The sequence below is a fragment of the Marmota monax genome, unplaced genomic scaffold, assembly GCF_021218885.2.
Source record: "Marmota monax isolate L192 unplaced genomic scaffold, Marmota_monax_Labrador192_F-V1.1 WCK01_AAM20220418_F8-fsc00121, whole genome shotgun sequence".
Classification (NCBI taxonomy): domain Eukaryota; kingdom Metazoa; phylum Chordata; class Mammalia; order Rodentia; family Sciuridae; genus Marmota; species Marmota monax.
Genome location: NW_026693351.1, coordinates 1,179,892 through 1,200,265, shown reverse-complemented (window position 1 = coordinate 1,200,265; position 20,374 = coordinate 1,179,892). Strand labels below are relative to the sequence as shown.

The following is a 20,374-nucleotide window of genomic DNA, read 5'->3' as shown; positions in this document are numbered from 1 at the left end:
GTTCAAAGCAACTCTCAGCAAAAGCAAGATGCTAAGCAACTCAGTGAGACCCTGTCTTTAAATTTAAAAAAAAGGCTTTGGGGCTGAGGATATGGCTCAGTGGGGGAGTGCCCCTGAGTTCAATATCCGGTAACCACCCCCCCAAAATCCTGGGACTAAAACTCAGGATCTTGAGCATGCTAAGTGCATACTCTACCACTGAGCTACATCCCCACTTGACTTTTTCCAGACCAGAGAAATGAAATTTTGTACTGTTTTTTTTCCCCCACATAACATTATATAATACATAATCTTTGCTACACCAGAATTAATTCTTTCTACATATCTTTGAAATGGCTACCTACTATTTCACCATGCAGATGGATACACTGTAGCTACTAAACTATTCCTCTCTTGTGGGAACTTCAGGTTGTTACTATAAATGACATTTTAAAAATATATATATTTTTAATTGTCAGTGGATCTTTTCTTTTATTTATTTATTTATATGTGGTGCTGAGGATTGAACTCAGGTAAGCGCTCTATCACTGAGCCACAACTCCAGCCCCATAAATGACATTTTTGATGGACATCTTTTGCTTAAAGCATTCCCCAGGTTTAAGATGCATTTCTTAGAGGAAGAATTGTTAGATACAAGTATTAACCTCTCTTTTCTTTTTGGATACTGGGGATTGAACCCAGAGGCACTCTACCACTGAGCGACATCCCCAGCCCTTTTTATTTTTTGAGATAGGATTTCGCTAAGTTGCTGAAGCAGGACTTGAACTTTCCATCCTCTTTTCTCTTGAGTCTTTGGGATTATGGGAGTGCACCCCTGAGCCTGGCATGAGCCTCTTTTAAAGTTCTTGCTACTGACTTGTAGGGTGGCTCCCCACCTCCAGTACTTTGGGGCAGGTCTTGTTTCCTCGTGCCTGTTGTCCTGACCTCCTTCTTTGTACCCTGTCGGAGTGATGAATCATAGAGTAATTGCTGTAGGGGTTCTAGGGCCCTCCTCTCTGGGCCACAGGGTTCTGGTGTGAACCTCTGGGCTCCCAGCTACACGCTGCATGCTTCATTGACTGCTGCGCTAACTGGCACTCGTGTCCTGTCCACACAGAACACACTTGCCAGCCTGACAGTTTGGGCATAGGGAGGACAGAGGACACACTTTACCTTGCCCAAGACCCCAGAAAGCCCCCACCTGGTGACACTGAGATGCGGTGGTGCGAGACCAGGAAGGCACTTCGTGGAGCAGCTTGGGAAACTTGATGACAAGAGTCAATAGGGCCACAAGTCCTCGGGAATACTGCCATGGGTTGAGGTACAAAGAGTCTGATCAAAAAGGGCTCCTGATGGGTAGGGTGTCCTCTCAGGGCAGGGTCCACACAGGGCGCCCAGTCATGCAGACATGGCTATGTTTTCTAGAACCAGTGAGAAGACACACTGGAGAGTGCACAGACGCAGAAAGACTAGACAGTGGCTTAAAAACCGCAGGCCAAGGGGAGAGATCTCACTTCAGCCCCTGCCACAGGAGAGAGGGGGCTTGGTAGGGACTGGCCACTTGCTGACTTCATCCAAAGAAAGTAGTTTTTAGTGAGAAAAAAAAAAAGGGAAAATTTCCTCCTTAGACATGAGCAGAGCTCTCTGATGTCTTGGAATTTGCCATAAACTCTTCCAATCACTGTGGGCATCTCAGTCACCCTGGTCATTTTGGAAATGAGAATGCCAAAGAAGTGGAGTCCAGATTTGGTTCAAGTCTTTTTGGCCAGAAGAGATCCCTCCCTCCAAGCTTTTGAAGGACCCAGTGTGTGCACAGGGTGAACAGCCCTGAGTGCATTTGGTTGGTTCAGGGAGGTGCTCAGGCCAGGAGAGTTCCAGACAGGCACCGGCTGAGTGGCTGCACTGAGTGGGCACTCTGGTCCCTTTGAGAGGGGCCAGCTGGGGTTGCCGGAGCTTCTGAGATTTTAAGATGAATACAGACATCTCTCTGTATACAGCTATGTTTAAGATGCTGTCAAGAGATTAAAAATAGAAAGCCATTATATAGTATTGTCCAGGCCAAGCAAAGCCCATCTGTGGGTCAGTTCAGGCTGTGGGCATCCAGCAACCCGTGGATCAGCCCAATTCCCTTGTGATGGTACAGTTGGGAAACAAAGGACCCTGCATGGGGACTTGTCTGAGCATATGGTGATCTGGCAACAGAGCTCAGGTGACCCTGACTCAGTGCTGTCCCCTCAGTGCCATGCCATCCTTCTATCTGAGGCACCCAGAGGAGGGAAGGTGGAGCCTGAAGCCAAGATGTACCCAGGGGAGAAGGACAAGGGCAGGGGCGCAGGGTGGCCTGTTTTAACCCTCTGTGCAAGGCAGGTCCCACTCCCCAGCTTCCCCGGTGAAGAGCTTCAGGTTTGAGGGATGGAGTGGCAAGATTTTGTGACCAAAGTGATACCCAGCCACAAGGTCACTGGGCGGTGGCCAAGAACCCTCTCCCTTCCCATCACTGAGCTGCATCTCCAGCAAGGAATAGTGTCCCTCTCACCTCTGGTTCTTCTATGCCCTGAAGGTCTGCACTGGGGACAGCACAAGAGTCCATCCGACGCTGAGAGACAGCCTGTGCGTTCCACAAGACTCCCAGGCCAGTGACTCCAGTTTCTCCCACTGTTGACCACGGTCAGGGTCAGGAGCCTCTTTCCTTGATGGCAGGGGATGTGACGTCAGGGGGAAAACAGACCAACCAAAGTAGCTTCCAGGCTGGTCTTATTTCGAGTTTCCTGTATGAGGGGACTGAAGGGACCTGAAAGTCACCAAGGGCACAGGATGTCTTATAATCATGACAAACACCATGAAGGCAACCTGTAACAGCAGGGATTTGGGGACACCGCTCTGGACTATAGTCTGTTCATTTTTTGTTCTGTTTTGTTTTTGTGTACTGGGATTGAACCCAGGGGTGACTTACTACTGAGCTACGTCCCAACAATTTTACTTGTTATCTTGAGACAGGGTCTTGCTTAAGTGGCAGAGGGTTTCTCTAAGTTACTGGGGCTGGCCTTGAACTTGCAGCCTTCCTGTCCTGCCTCAGCCTCTTGAGTGGCTGGGATCATGGGCAGATACCACCAAGCCTGTCGGCCTGTTGGCTGTTGTGATAGTGCCTAAGAATCTGGGCTGAGTTGAGCACCCTTCAATTTTCCTTCATCTCTTTCTCTTCCTCCTCCTTGTCTCCTTCTCTCTCTCCCCACCCCTACATGCGCATGCGCGCACACACATACACACCCCTCTTTAGCTCTATCTCCAATTTTTTCCCTTATGGAGTGGGTTTTGACAAACTCAGGATTTTCAGCATTTTGGATTGCATTTAGCCAGTTTCTTCTCACTCGTCCAGGCTGATGAGTCCCTTATCTTTTTCAAATCGCCTCTGCATCCCGAGTGTCAGATTCCAGCTTTATGTCATCTCCAGACACCTCTGGCAGCCTTGCTCTGCCTGTATCGGTCACTGACAAAACTGCAGCCGAGCAGGACTGTGAGGTGCCCTTCCTGCCTCTGGAGCACAGCACTCCACACCCAAATCCATCACTGTGCTAGAACCATCTCTAGCCAAGGGCCACCAGACGGCTGTCAGGCTCCTGCTCTCTGCCAGGGAGATGCTTCCCGCCATCGCCATCCCGCCAGCCCCTACTGGCACCAGGAGTTACTGGAAAGCCATTGGCTCATTTCTCCTCAGAATCCGTCTTTCCCTCATTCACAGAAACAGCCAGCATTGCCCTAATGTGCGCTCCATTTTCCTGGCCCCTCTCCAGGCTTCGCATCTCCTGGAGAGGTGAGGTCCAATTCTACATCCACTCCTGCTGGAGAGGTGAGGTCCAATTCCACATCCACGCCTGCGGCTTCTCAGGATACTTTGGCATATAATCTGGGAAATAATCATTCTGGAATGGGGACCTGATGTCACTGGACCTGGCTTGATTCTGTGACTACTTCCTTGGCCACCTTGAGGTCAATTTTGCTCTTACCCATTGTCTTGGCTGGTCCAGGCTGCTCTAACAAAGCACCTTAAATTGGGTAATTTCAAAACAACCAATTGATTTCTCACAGTTCTGGAGGCTGGAAAGCTCAAGATGGAGGTACCAGCAGATCTGGTATCTGATAAGGACCTGTGCCTCATAGATGGTATCTTTTATGTGCCCTTGCATAGCAGAAAGGGCAAATGAGCTCCCTCTGGTCTCTTTGTTTTCTTTATGAACCCAAGGGTGCTTAACCACGGAGCCATATCTCCAGCTCTTTTTATTGAGACAGGGTCTTACTGAATTGCTTAGGGCCTTGCTGCAGAGGTAGGCTCTAAACTTGAGATCCTCCTGCCTCAGCCTCCGGAGCCACTAGGATTGTAGGCATGTGCCACCATGTCCTGCCTTCAGGTCTCTTAAATGGGGACAAATTCCATTCTCTAGGGGTTGGCCCTCCTATCCTAGGAAACTGTATGAGTTAGCTTTCCACTGCTGTGACAAAAATACCTAAATAGTCAACGTTTAAGCAGGAATGGTTTATTTGGGATCATGGTTTTGGAGGTTCACTCGATGGTCACTTGGCCCCATAGTGTCTGGGCCTTTGACAAGGTAGGACATCCTCATGGGAGCACATGGCAGGGGAGGCTGCTCACCTCATGGTGGCTGGGAAGCAAAGAGAGGGAGAGGAGGGGCAGGTCCTAATATCCCCTTCAAGGACCTACCCCCAATGACTTAACCTCCTCCCACTAGGCCCCACCTCTTAAAGGTTCCACCACCTCCCAATAGTACAGGCTGGGGACCAAGTCTCAACACATGAGCCTTTGGGGCACACTTACCTAAACTATAGCAGGGACATCTTGTTAATGCTGTGGCTTTGGAGATCAGTTTCAACATATAAATTTTGTGGGGGGCATAAACAGTCTACAATGGCCCATTTGTTCACGGTTTCCCAGGGTGGCGATCATCAGCATTCTAGAAGACAATGAGGCATGGTAAGTGGGAGATGGCTCTTTCCTCCCTTGTCTGCTTAACACCCATCTCGGGCCACTCACAGGTCCATCCAGGAAATGAAGATACAACAACGAGTTGGACAAAGCTCCTGCCCTTGGAAGTGCTGGACCTCTGAGCCTTCCTTATTCTTCTTGTCACCTTCAACATTCTATAAAAGGCACTGTTCCCCGTCTTTGGCTCTCAAACCATGGCCCAATAGACTCTGCATAGCCAAGCTGGGAGAACACGAAGTTTTCTAGGTGACAATGGGGTAAGGTGGAGCAGGTCATGCATCCAACACTGCAGCCACAGGAAGCAGAAAGCTGGGGGGTGAACGCAGTCAGGACTGAGGGGCTGGGAGAGTGGCAGCCCTGTTTATTCACTAAGCATGTCTGAAGACCCTTCAGTGTGGTCAGCAGTTGTCTTCCAAGCTGGTACCTGAGCTGAGTTCTCTAGGATCTTGCTTTCAGAAAGCCAAAGGCGGGCAGCAGAGTCGGTGGGAGGGCACAGACCCCAGACATCACCAACACAGTATCTGAACTGCTACAAATTCTGTGATGAGACATTATGTCTAGCATAAGTCGAGCAGGGTTTTGAAGGATGCATAGGAGCTCTCCCGCAGGAGAGGGTAAAGGGCTTTCCAGGAAGAGGTAGCACATGTTCAAAGGAGAGAGGCAGGAGAGTCACTGTGTGCTGAAAAAGAGAGCTTGGATTCCATCCAGAAGTGACCTGAATGCCATCTGAGAAGTTTGAAGTAGGTTCCCTCAAGTGGAAGTTTAGGTCACCAGAATCAAGAGGGGTGATTCTGTGTCTATACTACAGAACAACAGTTGTGTGTTCCTGTGTGTGTGTGTGTGTGTGTCTGTCTGTCTGTCTGTCTGACAGTGCTAGGGATTGAATTTTGGCAGGGTCTCTTGATTCTATCACTGAGCTACACCCCTAGCCCTTTTAATCTTATTTAGTGACAGGTCTTCCTCCTTAAATTGCCCATGCTGGCCTCAAACCTGCAATCCTCCTGCCTCAGCCTCCCAGCTAGCTGGGATTCTAGGCATACACCATCACATTTGGCCCACTTTCTTTTTAAAAAAATTTTTTAAAAAAAATTGTTGATGGACTTTTATTTTAAATTTATTTGTGGTACTGAGAATCGAACCCAGTGCCTCACGTGTGAGACAAGCACTCTACCACTGAGCCACACTCCCTCCCAGCTTTCATTCCTTATTTTGTTTTTTAGAATTTACTTTTTATTTATTTATTTTTTGTGACACTGGAGATTGCACCCAGGGTTTCACACCTAGTGGGCTAGCATTTTACCACTGAGCTACATTCCCAGCCCTGATTTAGGGAATTAAAACAAATAAACAAACAAAAATCACGATTAAAATTTCCAAACACTTCAGGCCCAGGGAGAAGTGTAATACACCCCATGAACCCAACAGGATTATCAACTCACGGCTGATCTTATTTCATCTCTGTTGCCTCCCACTCCCTGGATCCTCTATCATTTGGAAGCCAATCCCAAGAATAGTTCAATGTCTATCTCTAACAGATCAAGACTCCAAAAATAGCCCCAGGCTGCGGGGGGGGGGTGGGGGGGGTGGGGGGGGGTGACTCACTTAGCATGGGTTTGGCCCCAGGTTCCCTCGTGGCATGTAGGAACATGCGGTCCTCCTACTTCAGCTTCCAGAGTATCCAGGATCACAGGCACACAGCACTGACTGGCTCCTAGACCCTCTAAAAGGAGAGACTTATCTTCATCAACCATTTGGTGGCTCTGAGATAAAGACAGTATAGGACAAATACTTGTGTTCTCTTACCCAGCCCCTGATGCTCGCTCTTCTTTCCCCTTTATTTTTCACTGCTTAAAATAATGAGTGGCTCCTCGGGGACATTATTTAATAGAAATCCAATGCCAGCCACAATGCAACTAAAATTTTTCTAATTGGTCTGTTAAAAAATGAAAAATTGGGTGAGATTAATTTTAATAATATATTTTATTTGATTCCTATTTTCAAAATATTGTCATTCTAAGATGTAGTTAGTATAAAAATATTAATGAGATATTTTGCTTTTTTAAAAATCATTATTCGGTCTTTTATTTTACACTCAATTCAGATGTTACGCATTCATCAGAAATACTTGGCCCAACTAGGTGTGGTGGCCCCATGCTTGCGGTCCCAGTTACTCAGGAGGATGAGGTGGGAGGATCATTGGAGCCCAGGATTTCAAAGCCCAGCCTAGACCAGCAAAGACCAAAACACAGTGAAACAAACAAACAAACAAACAAAAACAGAAAGAAGTACTGGACTGTATTTAGATTTTACAAAATTTACAGTGGAAAACGTAGATTCACATACCTGAGTTGTTCCAAACACACTTAAAAAGTTTTTCGATAACTGAATTGAGCATCAGGCTTGACATTTAAAATTAAATAAATCTTAAATGCAGGTCCTTATTTGGACTGGCCATGTTTGAAGTGCTCAATAACCATGTACTGCTAGTGGCTATTGTGGGTTTTTTCCAAGTATCTTTATACACACATGGACATAAACATTTTAACATTATTTTTACTTCAATTATTATTATCTGTGGTACTAGGGATTGAACTTGGGGTCTTGAACATGCTAAGCAAGCACTCTACCTCTGAGCTACACTTCCAGCCTCTTTTATTTATTCATTTCTGGGGTACTGGGTATTGAACTCAGGGGCACCCGACCACTGAGCCATATCCCCAGCCCTACTTTCAATTTTATTTAGAGACGGGGTCTCACTAAGTTGCTTTGCATCTTGCCATTGCTGAGGCTGGCTTTGAACTCAAGATCCTCCTATCTCAGCCTCCTTAGCCACTAGGATTACAAGCATGCATCACTGCACCCAGATACATTTTATTTTTGACTGTTACATAAAAGTATAATATTTTTCATAATAATAGAGTATCATTGATGTTTCAAAATGTGTTTTTTTTTTTTCAATACTAGGGATTTAGGAGAGGGCCTTGCACATGCTAGGTTGAGTACTATAGCCCCAGCATTCTAAAAATTTTGTTTTGAGACAGGATCTCAATAAATTGCCAAGGCTGATATTGAACTTGTGAATCTTCTACTTCAGTCTCCTTAAGAGCTGTGATAACAGGCGTGTACCTCTGTGCCTGGCTTGCTGAGCTTTAATCCACTGAAATTCTATTCTTATTGAAACTCATATGCCCCATGGTTGGCCAGCAGAGCCTCTTGAATTGGTCCTGAGTCCTCCGATATACCATAGGAGGATTCAAATTCAAGGTCATGCTGAACAATATACCTAATCACCTCTAAAAGTCCCCTTCTCCAAACACTGTCACATTAGGGGTTAGGGTTGGAACATATAAATTTGGGGGGGAACATAGACCAGAATATTGAACATATTCATCCTGAGATCTGGAATCAACCTAGCTCCAAGGATCTCTGGTTCTTTTTATAGGATGAAATGGTATTTAGAGGCCAAATTCTAGGTCCTCAGAGTGTTCATTTTATTGGGTCAAACACTGTTTTTAGGATTTTTCAATGAACACAACAAAGAAACACGATTTTAAAATAAGATAAAATATACATGAGTTTGTAATGAAGTTTGTAATTCAAATTCAGAACCATAGATTTTTTTTTAACTTTATAAACTTTACATCTGTATTTCTTTTCTTCCATGCTGAAAAATTCTAGATTTCAGTGATACTGACATAACGACTCATTTGCGTTATTTCAGACTATATATTCAGTATCTGAATAATACCAACAATCTTATCCACTATGTAATTCTGAAAACAATTTGGCTTCCTCCGACCACCAGTTCTTTCTTTGGGGAACTAGGAATTGAACTCAGAGGAGCCTAACCACTTAGCAACAACCCCAGTCATCCCGCCTTTAAATTTTTTTTTTAATTTTCGTTTATTTTTTAGTTTTGGGTGGACACAATATCTTTTATTTTCATGTGGTACTAAGGATTGAACCCAGTGCCTCACGCATGCCAGGCAAGCGCACTACCACTTGAGCCACATCCCCAGCCCTACCTTTTAAAAATTTTGAGACAGGGTCTTGCTAAGTTGCTGAGGCTGGCTTTGAACTTTTCTATCCTCCTGCCTCAGCCTCCTGAGTCACTGGGGTTTCAGGTGTGGGCCACCAAGCCCGGCTCGCCAGCCTGTTTTGTCCTGAAGGCATGTACCTTCAGGAGATGTTGTCATATTATTGTTTTAGAGTCCTGTGGAATATTCTGTCTCTTTGTGTCTACTAATTAGACACATACTTATGTTCATTTGTTTCACTTTACCTTAGGGATTACTGTTTGAAAAACGATGTGCTTATGTGCATGATTCATTTGAACAGAAACAGTAATATACTACACACCTTGGCTCCACCTTGCCTCTTTCACTTAGCAATGCCCAGAAAGATATTTCCTCAGACTCAAGAGGTTGAGGCAGAAAGATCACAAGTTCGAGGCCAGCCTCAGCAACTTAGCAAGACCATGTCTCAAAGTAAAAAATAAAAAGGGGTGGATATGTAACTCAGTGGTAGAGCGCCTGTGAATTCAATCTCCAGTATCTTCCCACAAATTAAGAGGTTGAGGCAGGAGGAGTTCCTCATTTCTTCTAGAGTTGCATGATACTCCATATGAAGATATGCTACAGTTGATTCCATCTGTCCTTTCAGGAAGTTGATTGTGTTGTTAACTTTTGTTATGTTTTTGTTTCTAGTGTTTTGATATTATGGCTTGCTGGGATTTCAGGTGTGTGCCACTGTACCTGGCTAAAAATTTTTTTTAATGTAATCCAACGTCATGTTTTGTTTTGTTTTGTTTTGTTTTGTTTCCTTTTATTTCTCTATTTTGAGTCTTGGCTAAGAAAGTATTTCCTATTCCCAGACAATAATGCCATTTTCTCCTCCTTCCTTCTAGTATTTGCACAGGTGAATTTTTTATATCTAATTAATGAATCCATTTGGAATTTATGCAGGTGTGCAATGAGATCTAAGTTTTATTCTTGCTGGTATAAAATGTGATACAATATGCCATATGAATGGATCTAAGTTTTTTCTTCCATGTGATTTTCTAGTTATCCCAACATAACTTATTAAAAATTACATCTTAGGCTGGGTGCAATGGCGTACGCTTGTGATCCCAGTGGCTCGGGAGGCTGAGACAGGAGGGTCACAAGTTCAACGCCAGCCTCAAAGACTTAGTGGGTCCCTGTCTCAAAACAAAAATGGGCTGGGGATATAGCTCAGTGGTAAAACACCCCTGGGTTCAATTCCCAGTACCCCAAACCAACAACCCCCACCAACTAACAAACATCTTTCACTCATTCATTCAAGATGATACCTTTATTAAAATTTTCATGTATGAATTTTGTATTCTACTCCATTAGTCTTTTCATTCACTCATCAATACTTGGTTTCTTTTTCTTTTAAATCTGTGAGCATTACTATGTATTTTAAGGGCCCGTGTGTCTCTTCTCTCCCGCGAGTTACTTCTCTTTTGGGGTTTCTCCTGGCTATTGCTTAAATCTTTCTTCATCCAAATGAACTCTTTCTAATTGTTAACTCATCTGCATACTCCTCCCCTCTCAGAAAAGAGTTTTTGTATTTGGATTGCAATCACTGATCCCTTAACCTAGGGAGAACACACTCCCGTATGACGTTCTAACCCCACTATCTTTCCAGTAGTTCAGGCCTACTTTCGGGTTTCAGTAGTTGTCTTATAGGTTTTCTTATAATGGGTTTTGGACATTTCTTTGAACATTTAAGCCTGGATATTTTATATTTTTATTTTCAATTAAAAAATTTGGTGGGGGGAGATTGAACCCAGAGCTTCATAGGTGCTGAGCACTCCTCTTACCGCTAAGACACACCCTCAGAGCGAGTCTCATTTTCTTGCTCTTATATTTAGAGCCTTCTCTTCCATTTTGTCTTATAACTGGTCCTGTTTATTTATTTTTTTCAATTTTTTATTTTTTAGTTGCAGATGGACACAATATCTTTATTTATTTATTTTGTATGCGGTGCTGAGGATGGAACCCAATGCCTCATGCATGTGAGGCAAGCGCTCCACCACTGAGCTACAGCCCCAGCCCCAACTGTCCTGTTAATCCTGTTGATTTAAATGAAAACCTTTGGCGTCTATGTTAATTTGGGGGAGACTTTCTGTCTAGTGGACCCACGAGGGCTCTCCACCATGAGGCTTGTCCGGAAGGGCCTCCAAGTTGTCTTTTCTCCTTTTCTAATTTATTCAAAGGCAGCAGAAACTTGCCTCTCCTCCTGACTGACTTCTGGCAAAAGGAGGCTTACCCAGTAACGCTGGCCTAAGACAAAATTCTGACACCAAACGTTTAAAAAGACAAGTTGAAACAAACACGAACACATCAGGGGGAATGAAGGAGGTGCTGAGTGGACATGATCTGCACATGTTTGGGGAAGATTCAGATTGGAAGGTGCTTCTAATGAAACCCTCTAGTGATTTCCATCTTATCTTTTTTCTGCTGGAGATAATAAATAGAGTGGATGGAACTGAAGGAAGTGGGCGCCATAGGACACGGCCTTCTCCCACCCCTCCACAGCTTCTGGGTAACTCCTAAGGGAGGTGACTGCTTTATTTTTAAATTACGTATTATTGTCGTTGTTGTTCTTGTTGTTATCATTATTATTATTAATTGATGATTCCGGGAATAGAACCCAGGGCCTCTTGCATACTAGGCAACCCCTAGGTAACTGATTAAAGTGAAACTTGGTAGCTGATAATGGGCAGGGAGTGCTACCTTTTTATTTTATTTTGTTTTCATTTTGCATACTGGGGTTTAAGCCTAGGGCACTTGACTACTGAGTCACATCCCTAGCCCTTTTTATTTTTGTTTTGAGACAGAGTCCCGCTAAGTGGCTGAGGCTGGCTGCTGTGGTCCTGTCCCTTCTTTCTGTGTCTCTAATTTGATGAATGGCAATATCTACTCTGTACCGTTATATATTGGATACTTGTAAATTGCTTTTAATTCTACAGGAGCTCGAATGCGAGATCGCCTTGGGCCTCAGAGAAGACTTTAGACTTAAACTTTGAGCAATCTCAGAACTGTTGACTACAGGGACTCTTGGAAATGGGGAAAAAAAAATGTTTTTGGCGTTGTGAGATGGTTGTGAGCTTTTGTGGGCCAGGGGCAGCATGTTAAGGTTTAGAGGTGAGGTGTCCCCCAAAAGCTCATGTGTGAGACAATACAAGAAGGTTCAGAGGAGAAATGATTGGGTTGTGAGAGTCTTCACCTAATCAGTGAGTTAATCCTCTGATTGGGATTAATTGATTAACTTAAGTGGGAGGGTGTGCCTGGAGGAGGTGGGGGTTGGGGTGTGGCTCTGGGTATATATTTGCATCTGGTGAGTGGAGTTTCTCTCTGCTTCCTGATCACCATGTGAGATACTTCCCTCTACCACACTTTTGCATCATGATGTCCTGCCTCACCTTGAGCCCTGAAGAATGGAGCCAGCTGTCCATGGATTGAGACCTCTGAAACCCTGAGCCCTCAAATAAAGTTTTCCTCCTCTACAATTGTGCTGGTTGGGTCTTTTAGTCACAGTGGTGAAACAGCTGATGAAAACACTGGCTTTGAATCTGCCACCCTCCTGCCTCAGCCTCCTGAGTCCTTAGGATTTTGGGTGTGCACCAGAGCACTTGGCAGAGGAGTGGCTATTGTAAGATCAGTGTGGGAACCAGGGCTGTGGCTCAGTGGAAGAGAGCCTGCCTGGAAAGTGGGAAGCCCTGGGTTCCAGTCCTAGCACCAATCCAGTCCAGCTCAATCCAATAAATCAGTGTTTAGCTTTGTGGCTTCATCACATTTTAATTAGATGTCAGATATCTTCAATGATTTCTTTTTAAGTTGTCTTAAAATGATGTCTTTTATTATGATTTCCATTATGATGTGTTTGGTGAGGACTGTTATTTCTTGGAATCCTCAGTGGCCTGTGAGATGAGTCTGTCTTTTTCAGTTTGGTTAAAAAACCCAATTCTTGGAAGGGCTGGCCCAGGGGGCAGCGAAGGACTTGCCTGGTGCACACCCACTGGATCTCAGACCCAGAGGTGGCGGCTTCCTCACTGCGCTACTGCCCTGCCTCCTCTCCTCTGCCCAGGATGACTGCAGCAATGTCCCAGGGTGTCCCTCCCAGTCCCTTCTTTTTCTAACCTACCCTCATGACTCTGCACTCAGAGGCACTCAACCACCCACTGAGCCACATCCCCAGCCCTATTTTGTATTTTATTTAGAGACAGGGTCTCCCTGAGTTGCTTAGTGCCTTGCTTTTGCTGAGGCTGGCTTTGAACTTGCCATCCTCCTGCCTCAGCCACCCGAGCTGTTGGGATGACAGGCATGAGCCACCATGCCTGGTCCCTTATCACTCTTGACCAACAGAGGAGCAGATAGGAGTGTCACCAAACCAGGGACTTGGGAGCTGGAGTGGCAAGGACCAGGACCGCATTCCTTCATCCATCTCCCTCCCCTCCCTTCCTCCCCTCCCCCTCCCTCCCTTCCTTCCCTCCTCCCTCCTTCCTTCCTTTCTTCTCTCTCTCTCTCTCTCTCTCTCTCTCTCCCTCCCTTCCTCCCTCCCTCCTTCCCTCCCTTGCTCCCCACCCTTTTGTCCCAGAGTATATATTCAGGGCCTTTCACATGGTATATAAATCCTCTACCACTGAGCTTTTTTATTAAAAAAAATATATATACACACACACACACACACACACACACACACACATGGGCTGTAGGTGGACACAATACCTTTTATTTTGTTTTCATGTGGTGCTGAGGATTGAACCCAGTGACTCATGCATGCTAGGCGAGCGCTCTACCACTGAGCTATAACCTCAGCCCCAAGTCTTTTTTATCTTGAGACAAGATCTTGCTAGGTTACCCAGGCTAGCCTCAAACTTGCAATCCTCCTGTCTCTGCCTCCTGAGTAGCTGGGATTGCAGGTGTGCACCACTGTGCCTGGATTAAGTCATCTTTTATTTATTTATTTATTTTTAGCTCCAACATGCATAGTGCATGTTTGCAGCTCTTAAGGATGAACACATGAATGAATGAATGAATAAATGAATGAATGAATGAATGGATGCAAGGATGAGTCCATTAGCCAGAGTTCTGGCCCATCTGCACTTGACCTTCCCAGCTGTGTCTTCTGGGGGTTTCACGATTGCTTTCATGGAGAGAGGTTCTTTAGCCCTTCCAATTGTGCACAAGCTCTTATGTGCATCTCTTTATTGCTGTACTCCACCAAGTTGTCTGGGAGAGGGTTAATGATTTGGGCTGCAAATAGGAAATGCTTGCTGGTCTTTGGCCTGCCTGGAAGCTTGTGCCCTTAGTAGTAGTGGCCCGCCCCAGATGGCCTGCTTCTTACTCCTGCACAAGCTCGCTTTTCCTAAGAGATCTGATAAATATACTCATGGCTATAGAAAGTCCCCCTGTGACCCCTTGTGCGTGTATCTGCACTGTAGCAACAGGCAGCTTCAAGTCATAGAAATGACACTTGAGTCTGGGGAGGGATGTTGGGGTGAAGCACAGGTTGGATGGAAGTCACTGAAAGAACAGCCAGTGACCAATTCACTTTGGGGACTGGTCTTAACTTGTACTGATATCCTCCCTGCCACTGTTGCTTATTTAGTCTGCCTTAGTGGGACCTGGCTACCCAGCCCACTCCCCACCTAAGACATTGTTCTGTGTCCTTCGATGGCAACTAAATTTGTGTGTCTCTTGATAAGACTATAAATTCCTTGATGTAGGGATTGGGTCTCTCACCTCTTTCTTGTTCCCCTAAATTGGGCTGCTATTTGTCTGAATGTCTGTCAAACCACACATTGAAACTTAATCCCTAATGCACTAAAATGAAGAGCTGACTTCTTTGGGAGGTGATGAGGTCCAGGAGAGAGGATCCCAGAGAGTGAGATTAGTATATTTATAAATGACACCCAAAGGCTTCCTTGTTCCTTCTGCCATGTGAGGACCAACAATTTGCCCTCTATAAAGCAGAGAGTAAGCCCTCATCCAGTACTGAATGTGTGCATCTTGTGACTTCTCAGCCTCATGAACTCTGAGAAATCAATTCCTGTTATTTACCAATTAGCCACTCCACTGGGTATGGTGGTACCTATCTGTAATCCCAGGACTCTGGAGGCTGAGGCATGAGGATTGCAAGTTGGAGGTCAGCCTCAGCAATGTAGCTGGGCTTGTGGCTCAGTGGTAGAGCGCCTCTAGGTTCAGTCCCCAGAAGAGAGAGAGAGAGAGAGAGAGAGAGAGAGAGAGAGAGAGAGAGAGAGAGAGAGGCCAGTCTAAGGCATTTCTTAATAGAACAGAATGAGGCACAACTTTGTAGCCAAGACACATGAGGAAGCAGGAGGGCCACCTCGGGGCCTGTTTTTCCTGGCCTTCCCTGTATCTCCAGTTAGCTTTGTGTGCCTGTCTTCCAGAAAGAGTCACAGCAACGTTTCTGGTCCTAGATGCTTTTTCAGAATCTTGCAGTTCTCCATAGGAAGTGGTGTTCGTTTCCCGTCCCCTTGAACCTAAGCAGAACTCTGTGTGTGCCTCAATGAATAAAACATGGCTGAGTGATACCGTGTGGCTTCTGAGGTTCCAAAAGGCATGGGCTTCTGTGTGGCCAGCTCTTGTTAAGCTCATTCTTGGTATTCAGTTACTGCCATGCTGCGAGTGACCCACACTGGCCTAAGCAGAGAGACCACATGGATGACTGCAGAGGGGAAGAAACTGAGGACCCCTGGCCAGCAGCCGGCATTGCCCCTTGGGCACATGCCTGAGAGAGTCTTCAGACATCCCAGCTTGCCAGCCTTGATGGCTTCCAGCTGAGGCCCTGGTATTGGAGCAGAGAGAAACTGTCCCTGTCGTAACTTGTTCCAGATCCAGACCCTGAGGACTTCCTTCCTTCCTTCCTTCCTTTTCAGTGCTGGTGATGGAACCTTGAGCCTTGTGTACCTAGGCCAGCGCTCTGCCACCCACCATACCCCCACCTCTACATGGTGGTTTTGCCTGTTTGGGGAGTGATTTATTCTACGACCCCAGGACAGCCACATACCTATCCCGGGGACTGAACAGTGGTCAACCATGGACTGTATATAACCCAGTGGTCCTGGAAGATTGTAAGAGAGCAGAAAAATTCCCATCATCTAATGATGGAATAGTCATTGTGATGTCTTAGAGCAACGCATTACTCCCGAGTGCAGTAATGCTGGTGTTAAAAGACAAAACAAAACCTACTGTACTAACAGTCATGCAAATATAGGAGATGCAATTATGTATAGTATGTCATATATGATAATCATAATAAACACTTACATTGCTGGTTTGGGTACTTACTATGTTTTATCATTAGAGTTACTCTTTCTACTTATTAAAATAAAAAGGTTACTGGGCGTTGGGGATGTAGCTCAATAGTAGAGTGCTGGCCTAGTATGTGTGAGACCCCGGGTTCAATTCTTAGCACCACCTCCAAAAAAAAAAAGTTCACTGTGAAAGTATGCTGTGTTACACCAGTACATGTTGTGATTGTGCTGAAAGGTCATGTGAATCTACACGTCTTGATTGGTGTAAGTACACTCTAAGATGTTTGCACAATGATGAAATTGCCCAATGAGGACCCAATTTCTCTGAGCATACTCCTGTCATTAAGCAACATGATTATAACTAGATCACTAAAATAATGGAGAAGCTTCTTCTCTTTGGGATTGAATTGTTTTCCCTATCCCTCAGGTTTCCGATCACTGCCTTTCAGAGAGCCTTGCCTTTTGTATTTACCCAGTTTGTGATAATATATGTGTTTGTTGTTATCACTGAAAGATATGTTCCACCAGGGGAAGGATCTTGTGGGTGTCCACTATGCTATGCCACATAGCATAGTCCTGGCATTCCCAAAGCTGTGGATTGAATGAACTTGAACCTTCCCAGGTCATACATTCAGTACCAGATCTGGGAGGAGGAACGGGTATTCCAGCACCTTCGAGAAAGTTTCCTCCGCCACACCAGGGTGCGTCCACTCCAAACCTTCTCTTGCTCTTATTAGGCCCAAATTTCTGACCATCTAAAGAGTAAAAGGCATGGTATCTACAGAAGTCTCCTCTAACCAAAAACATTCCATCTTCATCTCCACAGACTCCTTGCCAAAATAAGCTGGGAAAAGTTTTGTGAGTGCCCGGATTCTAGCAGGAGTTGAGCTGGTCTGAGAAGAAAAACAGAGAAAAAGGAAATAGCTCCAAATGTTGATTTGTTTAAACTTCTTCACCAACTTTACAACACAAGACAACCAACAGAGACATGCTTGTAATGAAGTAATCAGCCAGCGCGGCTAATTTTCCAGCAGCAAGAAATGATTCCCACTTCATAGGGTAGATATGAACAGGGTCATTAAAATATGGCCAAGGAGGGAGGGAGGGAGGGTTTACTTTTTCTGTCTCCTTTAAGTCTGTGTTCTGAAAGCTCAGCAGGAATTTAAACAAATAGCAGGGAGGAATGGTGAATCTGATCATTTTTAAAGAAAAAGCCCCTTTCAGACTTCACCTCCTTTTAATGCCTTGGCTTCTACAAGTATTGCTTTTGAAAATACTGCCAGTTTTTTTTTTCTCTTTCTCCATCTGAAAAGCCTACTTCAGGAAAACAAAATTAGCATCAAATTGTTCTAATATTTTTCTTTGCATTTTTTCCCCCGTCTAGGTCAAGAAGAAATTGTGGTTCCTCTCATATAAATGAATGTCAGGAGAAGGAAAGGAAGGGGGGGTAAATTAGGAATGAGAAATGGGGTCATAATGCAGGGGCTGGGGGGACAGATCAGTGGTAGAGTGTGAGGCCCTGAGTTTGATCCCTAGCACTTTGAAAAGAAATAAAAGAAAGAAAGAAAAGTAGATAGGCTTAGAGGATGATCAGAGATAAGAGGAGAGAGCTACCAAAAAAAGAGGATTACATGGGTCAGGCATAGTGGCCCAAGCCTGTAATGCCAGCAACTTGGGAGGCTGAGGCAGGAGGATCCCAAGTTGGAGGATGGCCTCAGCAATTTAGTGGAACTCTGTCTCAAAATAGAAAGGGATGGCGATGTAGCTCAGTGGTAGAGCAGGGGTAGGGGTGTGTGTGTGTGTGTGTGGGGGGGGATTACATGGGTAAAAAGGGGGGGAGGGTGGAATTGGTTCTTTTGCATTACAGATAGGAAAAGGGAATGAAGAGAAGGATGCTCCCACAGTCCTCAGCCGGGTGCATTTTTAAATTAATTAACTGATTAATGAACATTTGTTTTGGTACTAGAGATTGAACCCAGGGACACTCTATCACGGAACCCCCCTCCAGCTCTTTTTATTATATATTAAGATGTGGTCTCACTAAATTGCTCAGGATGGCCTCAAATTTGCCTTCCTCCTGCCTCAGACTCTTGAGTGTTGGGATTACAGGCGTGCACAACTGTGTTCAGTGGGCATATTTATTTAATTGAACTCAAGAAAGGATCTGGTTCAAGTGTTCTGACTCTAGACAAGTTTCTCAACTTCCCTAAGCCTCAGTCTTCTCACCTATAAAGAGGGAAGAAGAGATCTTAACTCACAGGGTATGAAGGTTAAATAATACAAAGCAAATAGAACATGTCACCCGGCCCCAAGGTAAAGTGTTCTGCAAACTCTAGGAAGAAATATATAAAAAGTTTCCGCAGGAGGCAGTCGGTGGGTCAGGAACCCTGAAGAGCTTGGTGGGCTTCTCCAAGTCAGGCGGCCCAGATTGAGGGTGCAGGGCTCCTCGCCCCTGCTAAAGCAAGGTCTTTCACACACAGTCCCTTCCACACTTTGGCCTGAAAATTCGGTGAGGGTTTTTCTTCCTCCTCTGTTGTTGTTGGGTTCTGATTACTTCCATCTGGCTGCAGCAGCTCCAGTGGAGTCTGTAAAAAACAAAACGAAACAAAAATCCTCCCTACAAAACAGACGCACCAAACCTAGACGGCTGCTTCGCTTCTCACCAACACGCGCTCAAAAGGCAACATGTGCGAGCCATGACGGGGGGCGCACCGGGACCCCTGGCACCTGCGCTCGCTACCCTCGGGAAGAGGGTCCTCCTGGACCCATCCCCCGCCTCCCTTCCTTCAGGTCCTGGGCTTCCGCTCCGGCGCCCGGACAGGCGCCCTGGGAACTACGACCCGGGCATCTCCCGGCAGAGGGAAGAGGGAGTGGGGAGGGCGAGGGCATTTTAGAGATTGAAAACAGAGCACTCCCAGCGCCTCAGCCCCGGAGCTCATCTGACTTGAGTTAGAGACACTCCCCAATCCCCCATTCCGGCGCCTTAAAAAAGTGTTGGAGACTGGCGCGTTGTCTCGTTTCCTGCGCGAACTTTCCTGTAGGGGTGCTTTCTTTCAGCGGTGCTGGGGTGGGGGAGAGTCCTCGGCCGCCCCTTTCTCCTCTCCGGGTGGTGTCCGGGTCCTCCCCCAGTCTCCCAGGGCGGGGAGCGCGCGGCGCGGGCAGGCGATCGGCGCCCGAGTGTGCCAAAACCCAGCGCGCGGGGGCGCTGCGCCGTCCCGGAGGCGCTGATGGATTGCAGGAGTGCCGGCGCTCGCCAGCCGAGGCAGCACGGCTCCGCGGACTTTTTTTCAAACTCCCATCAATGAGACTTCGAGGAGGAGAGGGAGGCGGCGGCGGCGACAGCGGACGCGGAGGAAGGCGAGGAGAAGCAGGAGAAGCCGGGGGAAGAAGCGCGGGCCGCGCGGCGCGACGGAGTCTTGCAGAGCTGCTTGCTCGCCAGCGGTAGGCTCTGCCTGGCCCGGGGCTGCCTGGGTCCCCTCCTCTGCCTGGCCCGCCCCGCCCAGGCTATCCTGAGCCCCGGCACAAGGCAGCCCGCGGCCGATCGCCGCGCCAGCCAAGTTGGGATGGGGGCCTGCTACCGCTGCCCGGCGCCCGAGAGGCCACCTGCGTGCTAGAGGCAAACTTTTGTCTCCTCGGTAAAGTTGCATTGGCCTTCTTTTGCTTGCTTGTGCTTGCGAAGCGCCTCCTATCCTGGCTCAGCCCAGGCCGATCGGGATGCTGCGCCGTCTTCGGAGGATCCCTCGGCCGGGTACTGATGCCGCTGTACGGGATCATGACACCGGGCTTAGGGCGACTGGAGGCTAATGGGACTGACCCCGCTTCTGGTTGTGTCGCAGCAGGGCGAGGACTTGGGGGGGGGGTCTTGGACTAGGTGCTAGTGGTCGGTGGGTCGACTTGGCAACTCCGTCCCTACCTGGGAGAAAGCGCCTCTCTTCGTGGGGTGCACAGCCAACCGGGCCTTTGCCGGGTCGCCGCGCGCGGAAGCCAGAGCCGTTTTGCGGAGGGTGGGGGGTGGCGTCGGAGGCTGGGGGGTGGCGTCGGAGGCTGGGATGCCTGGAAGCTCGCGTAGGTGGGCAGTGGGAGCGTGT

At 46.7% G+C, this 20,374-nt stretch overlaps 1 protein-coding gene across 2 annotated transcripts in view; it reads left to right on the top strand.

Moving 5' to 3' along the window:
- The first annotated feature begins 19,429 nt into the window (after positions 1 to 19,429).
- The window catches only part of Gli2 (GLI family zinc finger 2), a 231,100-nt gene continuing 230,155 nt past the window's right edge, over positions 19,430 to 20,374 (top strand). The window contains exon 1 of one of the 2 annotated variants that reach the window (XM_058583261.1): positions 19,430 to 19,727. The gene's annotated coding sequence lies outside the window, so the exon portion shown is untranslated. The other variant, XM_046456889.2, reaches the window with a different exon arrangement.